Source organism: Tursiops truncatus, chromosome 7 (assembly GCF_011762595.2).
Source record: "Tursiops truncatus isolate mTurTru1 chromosome 7, mTurTru1.mat.Y, whole genome shotgun sequence".
NCBI classification, from domain to species: Eukaryota; Metazoa; Chordata; class Mammalia; order Artiodactyla; family Delphinidae; genus Tursiops; species Tursiops truncatus.
In genome coordinates, this window is record NC_047040.1 from 65382344 (window position 1) to 65393604 (window position 11261).

The following is an 11261-nucleotide window of genomic DNA, read 5'->3' on the forward strand; positions in this document are numbered from 1 at the left end:
CATTAATAAAATGATATAAAAATAATTAAAGGTGGTATATGCTGCAACTCAGATTACTAATGGAAGTAAATGTACCACAGCTACTAAACTGATTATCACCATAGGACTTGATCTGGCCTTTGATCACACACTAGCAGTATGAACACAATTAGGAAAAACAGTATTTTCACAAGTTTCAGCCCAATTCTTCTTCCACTCTTGCTTCAACTCCCAATTACTTGAAGTTCTTCTGCTCAGAAAATCACATCTTTGCTGCCACAACCCAGCCTGAGCACTTGAAAATCCATCACCAAGAATACTGTCTTAATTCTCTCCAAGCTTCCAGTCCATCCAGCAGAAACAGAGATAGCAGCCTCCTTTCCAAATGGGCACCATACTCTCATCCTGATGAGAAAACTACAGAAAATTCAAGGCACGACAGTGAAAATTGTTCAATAAGTTCCTTTGAATAAGTGTAAGATTTAGATAAAGGCTAATTTTCTAACTAGGTCTCATGGTTAAGCAGACTCTTAGTATGTTACAAAGACTCTTTGTTTCCCCCAAACTTGTTCTCCCATCCTTACGTGTTAATAGCATTCCTGATTCTTAGCTAGATAACATGACCTTCTGGAATAAATACTATACTTTATAACCTTTTTTTTTTTTCAATTAAGGCTGTCCATGTAACTAAATTCTATCCTTTTTAACTTTCTTTCCACTGACCAGAACATGGATGAAGAGGCAGGGCATCTGTTATGAAACAAGGGAGACCAACAATCAATGAATGCTAAGCAATGTTAGAAGGGTCTGGTTCAGATAATCATACTTTATGATTAAAGTATAATCATATTTTATGATTAAAGTAGGGAACAGTCAGATCACATTGTATCTCCTTTACCTAAGCAATGAAGAAAAATGTGAACACTGAGGGATGAACCAAACCTCTTTCCAAAATTTCCGGGCAAAGGTCCAAATCTTTAAAAAAAAAAAAAATCACACCATTATAGCAGAACCATATTCTCTAGAGCTTAAAACTGAAAAATTGTTATACAGTAGTGCAGTAGAGAGCATAGAACTCTAATATAATATCCTATTATAATTGTCTCTTTTTTAGCCATATGGGTATTACGGGCAGTAATTTCCAACCCTGCACTGACTTTCACTTTTTGCTTAGGATTCTCTCCAATAATCCTAAACAAGTGAATTGGAAGGAAACTATCATAAACTCATAAAATAGTGTTTTTCGATCATTGGGTACATCATACTGTTTCAGTACATGAAAGAGCTATCTTTTTTTTTTTTTTTGCTGAATAATTATTTCTTTCGAATTGTTCTATCAACCATGCTTGACAGTTATGGTGAAGGAAAGTATTCATTCTCTCAACTGAGCGAAGCTTTTAGATCAAGGAGAAGCACTGCCATATTTAGGAAAAGCAAGGCTCTGCAGTAGTAGCATCAGTTTGATTAAAGGAGATGTGTTGAGTTATTTTCTTTTACATCCCAAAGAGTGACTAAGAATCATCTCTAAGATGTCTGTTTTTCTCCTGAACCTTAAATTATTAAACGTATTTCCCTGTCCTCACCTTGCTTTCTGCAGAAGAAAGCACTGCATCCTTCCAGTGCACACAAAGATTCTACTGCAGTGCAACCCAAGAAAAACCAGCCAAGGTCTGCTGAGGATCTCTGCTGCTGCAGCATTTGATACACACAGGAAAAGTCTCATGAATAATGCACAGTTATAAACAGGTAGCCATATCAAGATCTCTTCACTTAATTCTATTCCCAAACACACTCCAAGGAAAGTAACTGGATACCTTCATTAACGATTGATCTGTACAGGAAGAAAGTATGATTAAAAGCTTTCAAGACATCGATTGCATGTGCATTAGCTTGCATTGACCTGCATTGTTTTCTACTGAAAACCCAAGCAAATTGTAGCAATAATCAGAATTGTAGTGCTAAACAGAAATATAAAATATTTTAAAACCACAAGTATGAAAATCCAGAACAGTTCACCCACTGCAGAGTATGTAAGAAGCAAAAGCAGCTTGTCATGAGGTCACCTTATAATTGGGTAAGTGCTTGTGAGGCAGCATGAAGTGTTGATGTGCTACCAATGGAACAGCTTGTAGGATATGAATCCACTCTAGTCCATTTTCTTAACACCAATGACAAGAAATGCCAGGAGGCTCTAAACACCTTCCTGGAACAGCCATCATTAATCTCTAATATGATCACGTTACTTTTTTATTATTTTAGATGAAAAAAACAGTGGGCACTTTTTTTTTTTTTTTTCCCAATCAGAGACTATGTGTTAAACCTACAACATAACAGCCTTTGTGCATTCACCTCAATTTGCCAGAATTATCAACATAATTGGTTGAAGTTGATTGCTGCTCTTGGTGGAGGGAGGGAGGATGGCCCCCACGGCCAAGTCATACACTACAAATATAAGCCTCTCTACTCTTTTACACAAATCTTCTTTAACAAGAAGATGGAAATGTGTTACACTATCCTAACTAGACTATAAATTATTATTATTATAGTAAGCATTTATAGGTATTTTTAAGACAGCACTCAAATAATTTCTGTATGTTTTATTTTGCTTTATATTGTTTTATGTCAGTGGCTCTTATGTTATCAGTTGAGTCCTATATAAGGTTAACTGTATATGATTAACTTTTTCTCTTTGAAATTGTAAAGTAGAGTAACTCATCTAGGCGGTCCGGAGATTCTATGTTGCTGACTGTGGTAGGAAGTTTTGTTTATAGCATTACTCTGTTATGGTTATAGTCTCCATATCTTAGTTACTTCAAGAGATCTGTGTTGATTTAATGGATGAAAATTAAATATGCTAATGTGGGAGAGAAAAAATCAAATTCTAAGCTGTCATTAATATGAGGTACAATCACTGGGGAAGAGGGCTTTATTTAAGATTACTTAAAATTAAAGTCAGGATCTTCTGCCTATATTTAAAAAAGATTGATGTGGGAATTGCCATCTCATTGTATATAACTAGAAAACTTGACAAAATGTAGGAAACAAATATTTTTAGACATTGAACAATAGTCAGCACAAGATTATGAAATCTGACAGAATGGGTCCTGAGACAACTAAGTTTCAGGATCTCTGCCCTTTATCAAAGGCTGCTCCAGACCTGACTTAAACACACTTTAACACAAGCCTCACAAAGGCTAAACAAATCTGAAAGGAATTTAAGTGCATGCCATGCTTAAAGAATACAGTAAAATGCAGCACTCAGTACTATAAAATCCACAATGTCCAGTAACCAATCAAAACTTTCAGAAAATGGAATAAGCAGGAAATGTGACTCTTAAGCAGAAGTAAAAAGAAACAGATTCAGTTATGATATTAATTATGAAATAAGCAGAACAGGATATTAAAATAGCTATTCTGAATATTATAACCATGGACAAGGTTATAAAGGAACACATGAAGTAATAAGGAGAGAAATTAAAATTATAAACAATTATCCTAATAGAAGTCCTAGGGATGAACAAAAATCATCTGAAATGAAAAATAAACCAGATGGGTTTAACTGCACATTAGAAACTGCAGTAGAAAAGATCAGTGAACTTGAAAATGTGGAATAAAAACTATGCAAATTTAGAGAGAAAAAAAATTACAGAGTCTCAGTAACCTATGGGCCAATATCTAACAATCTTATATATGTGTAATCTTGCCAAAACAAAGATAAATACTTTTTATTTATTGGAGTATAATTGCTTTACAATGGTGTGTTCGTTTCTGCTTTATAACAAAGTGAATCAGATAAATACTTTTTAACACAAACAAAAGATAAGAAAATTTATCACCAGTGTTGCTGCACTACAAGGTCAAAGGAAGTTCTTCAGGTGGAAAGCAAATTATATCAGATTGAAATGTGGATTTAAACAATGGAATGAAAAGCACTAGAAATTGTAAACATGTGAATAAATATGAAAGACATATTTTCTCATCTTTAATATTTTTAAGTTGACTGTATAAAGCAAGATAATAATGTATGTTCTTTATAATTTGTTTGTAAACATGTATAAAAAATGCCTAACAACATGGCAAAAAGGACAAGATTAAAGAAATAGAAGTATTTTGGAATAGGTGTTATACTGTATACATGAAGTGGTATATTATTTGAAGTTAGACTTCGATAAGTTAAAGAAGCACATTTTAAATTATAGAATAACCATTTAAAAATATAAAACAAAGAGAAGGTTAATAAGCCAAAAGAGGGGACAAATGGAAACTTTCAAAGTGCTAAAATAATTTTTCAAAAGAATGAAAACTTGAAAAACAAATACAGACAAACAAAAGATGGAACAAATAGAAAGCATAGTAAGACAGCAATATCATTGATATAAATTCAACCATATCAATAATTACATAAAGTGTAAATGATCTAAACACTCCACTTAAAAGACAAACATGTCAAATAGAATTTAAAAATTACCAAACGCACAGTATGGAGGTTCCTTAAAAAACTACAAATAGAACTACCATATGACCCAGCAATCCCACTACTGGGCATATACCCTGAGAAAACCATAATTCAAAAAGAGTCATGTACCAAAATGTTCATTGCAGCTCTATTTACAATAGCCCGGAGATGGAAACAACCTAAGTGTCCATCATCGGATGAATGGATAAAGAAGATGTGGCACATATATACAATGGAATATTACTCAGCCATAAAAAGAGACGAAATTGAGCTATTTGTAATGAGGTGGATAGACCTGGAGTCTGTCATACAGAGTGAAGTAAGTCAGAAAGAGAGAGACAAATACCGTATGCTAACACATATATATGGAATTAAAAAAAAAAAAAAAGTCATGAAAAACCTAGGGGTGAAACAGGAATAAAGACACAGACTTACTGGAGAATGGACTTGAGACTATGGGGAGGGGGAAGGGTGAGCTGTGACAGGGCGAGAGAGAGTCATGGACATATACACACTAACAAACGTAAGGTAGATAGCTAGTGGGAAGCAGCCGCATGGCACAGGGATATCGGCTAGGCTCGGTGCTTTGTGACCGCCTGGAGGGGTGGGATAGGGAGGGTGGGAGGGAGGGAGACGCAAGAGGGAAGAGATATGGGAACATATGTATATGTATAACTGATTCACTTTGTTATAAAGCAGAAACTAACACACCATTGTAAAGCAATTATACCCCAATAAAGATGTTAAAAAAAAAAAGACACAGACCTACTAGAGAATGGACTTGAGGATATAGGGAGGGAGAAGGGTAAGCTGTGACGAGGCGAGAGAGTGGCATGGACATAAATACACTACCAAACGTAAGATAGCTAGCTAGTGGGAGGCAGCTGCATAGCACAGGGAGATCAGCTTGGTGCTTTGTGACCACCTGGAGGGGTGGGATAGGGAGGGTGGGAGGGAGGGAGATGCAGGAGGGAGGAGATGTGGGAACATATGTATATGTATAGCTGATTCACTTTGTTATAAAGCAGAAACTAACACACACTAACACACTAACAACACATAGTTGTAAAGCAACTATACTCTAATAAAGATGTTTAAAAAAAAAAAGGTAATCTCTTCAATAAACAATGCTGGAATAACTGATCATTCACAGGCAAAAAAATGAATCTAGACACAGACCTTACACCCTTCACAAAAATTAACTCAAAGTTGTTTACAGACGTAAATGTAAAATGCAAAATTATAAAACTTTTAGAAGATAACATAGGAGAAAACCCAGATGACCTTGGGTATGGTGATGCCTTTTTGGATACAATATCAAAGACACAGTCCATGAAAAAAAAGAATTGATAAGCTGGACTTCATTAAAAGTAAAAACTTCTACTCTGCCAAAGATAATATCAACAGAATTAGAAGATAAGTACAGAGTGGAAGAAAATATTTGCAAAAGACATATCATCTGATAAAGGACTGTTATCCAAAATGTACAAAGAACTTTTAAAATGCAACAGGTAGAAAAAAACAACCCTATTTAAAAATGAGCCAAAGACCTTAACAGCTACCTCACTGAAGAAGATATACAGCTGTCTAATAAGAATATGAAAAGAGGACTTCCCTGGTGGCGCAGTGGTTAAGAATCTGCCTGCCGATGCAGGGGACACGGGTTCGATCCCTGGTCCGGGAAGATCCCACATGCCGCGGAGCAACTAAGCCCGTGCGCCACAACTACTGAACCTGTGCTCTAAAGCCGGGAACCTAGCTACTGAGCTCACATGCCTTGAGCCCAGACTCTGCAACAAAGAGACGTCACTGCAAACAAAGAGTAGCCCCCACTCACCGCAACTAAAGAAAGCCCGTGCACAGCAACGAAGACCCGACGCGGCCAAAAATAAATAAATAAATAAAAAAAAAAAAAAAAAAAAAAAGAATATGAAAAGATGCTCTACATAATATGGCACCAGGAAAATGCAAATTAAAATAACAATGAGATATCACTACACACCTATTAAGGCCAAAATCTGTAATACTGACCACACCAAATGCTAATGAGAATGTGGAACAACAGGAACTCTCATTCATTGCTGGCGGAAATGCAAAATGGTGCAGCCACTTTGGAAGACAGTTTGGCAGGTTCTTACAAAACAACACTTACTCTTAGCATATGATTGAGCAATTGCCCTCCTTGATATTACCCAAAAGAGCTGAAAATTTATGTTCACACAAAAACCTGCACACAGACATTATAGCAGTTTTAGTAATAATTGCCAAAACTTGGAAGCAACCAAGATATCTTTCAGCAGATGAATAGATAAATAAACCAAAGTACATCCACACAATGGAATATTACTCAGTGCTGAAAAGAAATGAGCTATCAAGCCATGAAAAGACATGGAGAAAATTTAAATTCATATCATTAAGTGAAAGAACCAGTCTGAAAAGGTACATAATGCTGTATGATTCAAACTATATGACATTCTGGAAAAGGCAAAACTATGGAGACAATAAAAAATCAATGGTTGCCAAGGGCGGAGGGGGAGAGGGAAGAGATGAAGAAGCAGAGCATAGAAAAATTTTAGGGCAGTGAAAATACTCTGTAAGATAGTTTAATGACGGACATATGTAATTATACAATTGTCCAATATCCCATAGAATGTACAACACTAAGAGTGAACTCTAAGGTAAACTATGGACTTTGAGCGATTATGATGCATTAATGTAGGTTCATCCTTGGTAAAAAATAAACCATTCGGGTGAGTGATGTTGATAATGTGGAAGGCTGGGCATGCATGGGGGCAGGGGGTATGTGAGAAAGCTCTGTACCTCCCTTTCAGATTTGTTGTAAACCCAGAACTTCCCTAAAAAAATAAAGTAAAACAAAAATAGAAGAAAAAGAAAACAGTGTAAAAGATTTTTATGACTTTCTAAAACACTTGACATATTTTGAACACCAGGTGGCAGTAGATATAGCATTTATCAAAATGAGTGCGTGAGGAGGAAACAGTTTGTGTATGCAAATCAATAGTATATACAGAATGTCCACTGTATGCAGCATGCTAGAATTTGACTGAGGTACCTCTGAAGGAATGAGTCATAATCCAGTGCTGTAAGGATAACTTCACATTTGAGTCTATGGCTTTTATTCAATTAATCCTCATTTGATTATTTCTCTTAACTTGTAACAATAGACACTAATTAGCCATTTTGATAACATCTCCCAAAAGTAGCCATCATAGAGAAAATATGAATACTGAATACATGCTGCTTACAAACAACAATTACCCAGTAGGTAACATGTTTCAATGAAAGAATATTCGATTTAAATTTGACTTAGAAAAACTACACATATTCATTTAAAAGAAACAAATCTAAAAGGTTAGCAAAGAAAGGATCTTAAAAATAATTAGTACAAGCCTTCCTATTTAGAGAGGAGAAAAGTGAAATACACAGAGATTAGGAGACTTGTGCAATGAACGACACAGTCATAATTGGTAGGTCAGGAAATGGCTTCTGTATTCTCTCCACTATAATACAATGCAACTGAACTTCTCTGACTTGTTTGATTCCAGTTAACATGTTTATTTGTAAATAAATGAACTACTGAGAGATTTACTTTATGTTTATATTGTTCTTCTACATTACAATTACCAACTTTATTTTCAATTCATAATTATAATGTATCCTGGCCAATTTTTCTTAATTGTAATTTTATGTTTCTTAATGTGTATACTGTCTTTATAAGACATAGAATAGCCATTTCCCTGTGGGATTAGTATCACTTGGTGCTTAAGCACAGACTCCAGAGCCTGATTACCTAGGCTGACACCTTGGCCCTTCCACATATTAGCTGGGTGACCTTGGGAAAGTTAATTAACCTCTCACATTTAAATGTTCTTACCTGCAAAAATGGGGATGATAATACTACTTACTTCCACGAGTTGTTGTATGGATTAAATGGGTTAAACAAGTAGAGTTTTAAAAACAATGTCTACTACGTATTAAAAAGTAAACAAGTGTTATTAATCTCACTGGCAAGGACAAAAACAATTTTAAGTGTGAAACCTAACTACTTTCCTGAATTTTTTATAAAAATATACTGACCATTTTAAAAAACATAGTATTATTTACCATTCAGTCTATCTTCACTACATTTCACATAATGATGCACTCCCAAAATATTTTTGGAATAGGTAGCTATTTTAGACATTGCTTAAACAGGATTCAGATTTAAAATTTACCATATCCTAGTCATCATAACACAAATACATTCGGTTTTAAAGAAAATCTGGTTTCCTTTTTTTTTTTTTTGATCTTTCCTCACTGCTAGAAATTTTGAGTCTATTTACTGAATTGCTTAAAACACAGCGAAGTAAACCTTTTTTTTAATTGTCAAAACTCCCCACTACAATGATAATCTGATCATTGGAAAATCTGTGATTTCAAAGATAAACCTTAACTAATTAGTATTTACATGATAAAAAGTTGCAGTGTGGGAATCTTTAAACAACAAACTTAGTGCTTAGAACAGGGGGTCTATAAATAGCAAACAAGTCCTTGCAAATGTATCTCAGACCCTTTGAATGCTGGGCTCCTGGAGACCTCCCCAGGCTGACCCCTCTCTTAGGTCTTTCTAAATCACTCAGAACTTCTGATCCATGAACTGGGAACATTCATTCCATTGTTTCTTCTTTCTCAAATACCCCATCCCATCTTTGCTTTAACATCTCGTACTCTGGCAAAATTCAGTTATTACCACATCCTAGACTACATGTTCGAATTTGCCAACAGTCTACTTCTGACAACAATCAAAACAACCACCAAAAAAATGCCTATATAAACTCCACTTATGTAAACTCCATTTAATGTTGCATAATGGAAGTTTCAATTTAGTAAAGATACCGGAGTTAATACATTTAAATAGCTGTTACCACCTTTAAAGTAGCAGCTTGGGAAGTTACATCTTGATTTCACTAATGATAATTGCTGAAATATTTTTAAATTTTTCTTTTGGAACTATCTTCAAGGCCTGTTTTATATATCTTTAATGGACAAAAATTTCTAAACCTTGAGAGTGAACTTAATAAATATAAATATAATATGTTAGGTAAATCCAATATATTAAAATACTTATTGCGAAGTTAAATATGGTCACAACTTTGAATTATTATAACGGCAAAAAATTATGCATTACTATTTTATTGTTTCAAATAATACTATATTTGTTCACACAGACAAATAAAAGTCTGGAAAGACAGTGGTCAACCTCTTAAATAAAACAGTTCGTACATGAAATTCAGGATTACAGGAGTCATTACTTTTCTATTTTGCGTATACATATTGTAAGGCCAACTGGCCCGAGGCAGGGGAACACAATCAGATTCACAGGTTGCATCAGACCGAAATTCTCTGGACCACCCAGTTCCAGAAACTGCCCTGGAGACATTCCGGACCACCCAGTTCCAGGAACTGACCTGGGGACTTTGAACCCAGCCCAGCCTTCCCGCCTTTCGAGGGGCGGGACTAACGGTCCCCCAGGATACCCGAAAAGACCACCAAATAAGGAATACCCTGTGCCCTAGGAGATTCACCACACCCCTTTCCCTTCTTCCCCTATAAAATCTTGCCCAACCCTCGCCCGAGAGAGCGACTTCTCTGGCCCCTTTCTCTCGGACCAGTGAACCTCGCCCGGGAGCGCTCCCTAATAAAGCTCACTTGAAGCTTTCCTCTGTTTCGCGGTGCCGTTTGTTAAGATCCGACCTTACGCATATGTATTCCTTAAATATTCTTCCAAGTGAGTATTACTTTTAAATAGCATGGATTTTCAATTTCTTATATTGTATTTTTCACATCTAGAAGTTCAGTTTGGGTTTTTTTTATATCTTCTATTTCCCTCTCTTCATCGTGCTCAGATTTTTCTCTACTGTCTTGGGCATTCAAAACACACATAATATGCAATCTAATGTCCTAATCTGTTAATTCCACCGTCTTCGCCATTTCTGGGTCTGTTCCCAGAAATGACTTTTTTTTTTTTTTTTCCCAGAAATGACTTTTAATCGACTTGTCTCCTGGCTATATTTCGTATTTTCCTTCTTTGCAAGTGTGGTAATTTTTTTTAAATGGATGCCAATCAGTGATAATTTTATGTTTTCAGATCCTTCAGAAATGTTGAATTTTATTCTGGTTAGCAATTAAGCAAGTTGAATCCGGTTGGATTCTTTTGTCTTGCTTTTAAGCTTTGTTGCTGTAAATCCAGAGCAACTTTAAAGTTAATTTAGCCCCACTACTAAGACAATATCCTTTTAAGGATTCTACCAATATCTCACATGTGACGAGATCTTTCCACTTTGGCTGGGGGGAATACAATTTCTAGCCCTGCGTGAGGTCCAGGAATTTTTTGACATGCTGTTTGCCATTAGTTCTTTCCCTGGCCTTAGGTATGTCTGTTCTCACACAATGGCACATCAGGATCAACCAGAAAAGGTGAGGGTCTCCTCTGCAGGTCCCTGGCATACTCTCTATGCAGTTCCCTTCTCTCTGGTTCTCTAGCCCACAGATTCCAGCTGCCTCAGCCTGTTAAACTCTAGTTTCTGTCTTCTCAACTCAGGGAGGTTGTGGAGCTCTTTTGGGGTTTTCCTCTTTCTTTGCTTCAGTCTGAAAACCAATTTCATGTAGTAAACTGGGACGATCACCAACTCACCTTGTTTATTTCCTTTCTCTCAGGGTTCACAGTTTTGCATATCATGTTGCCCCAATGTCTAAAAGCAAAGGTTTCATATATTGTGTAACCTTGTCTAGTTTAAGGCTTCTGCAAGAAGGGGACTTGGATAAC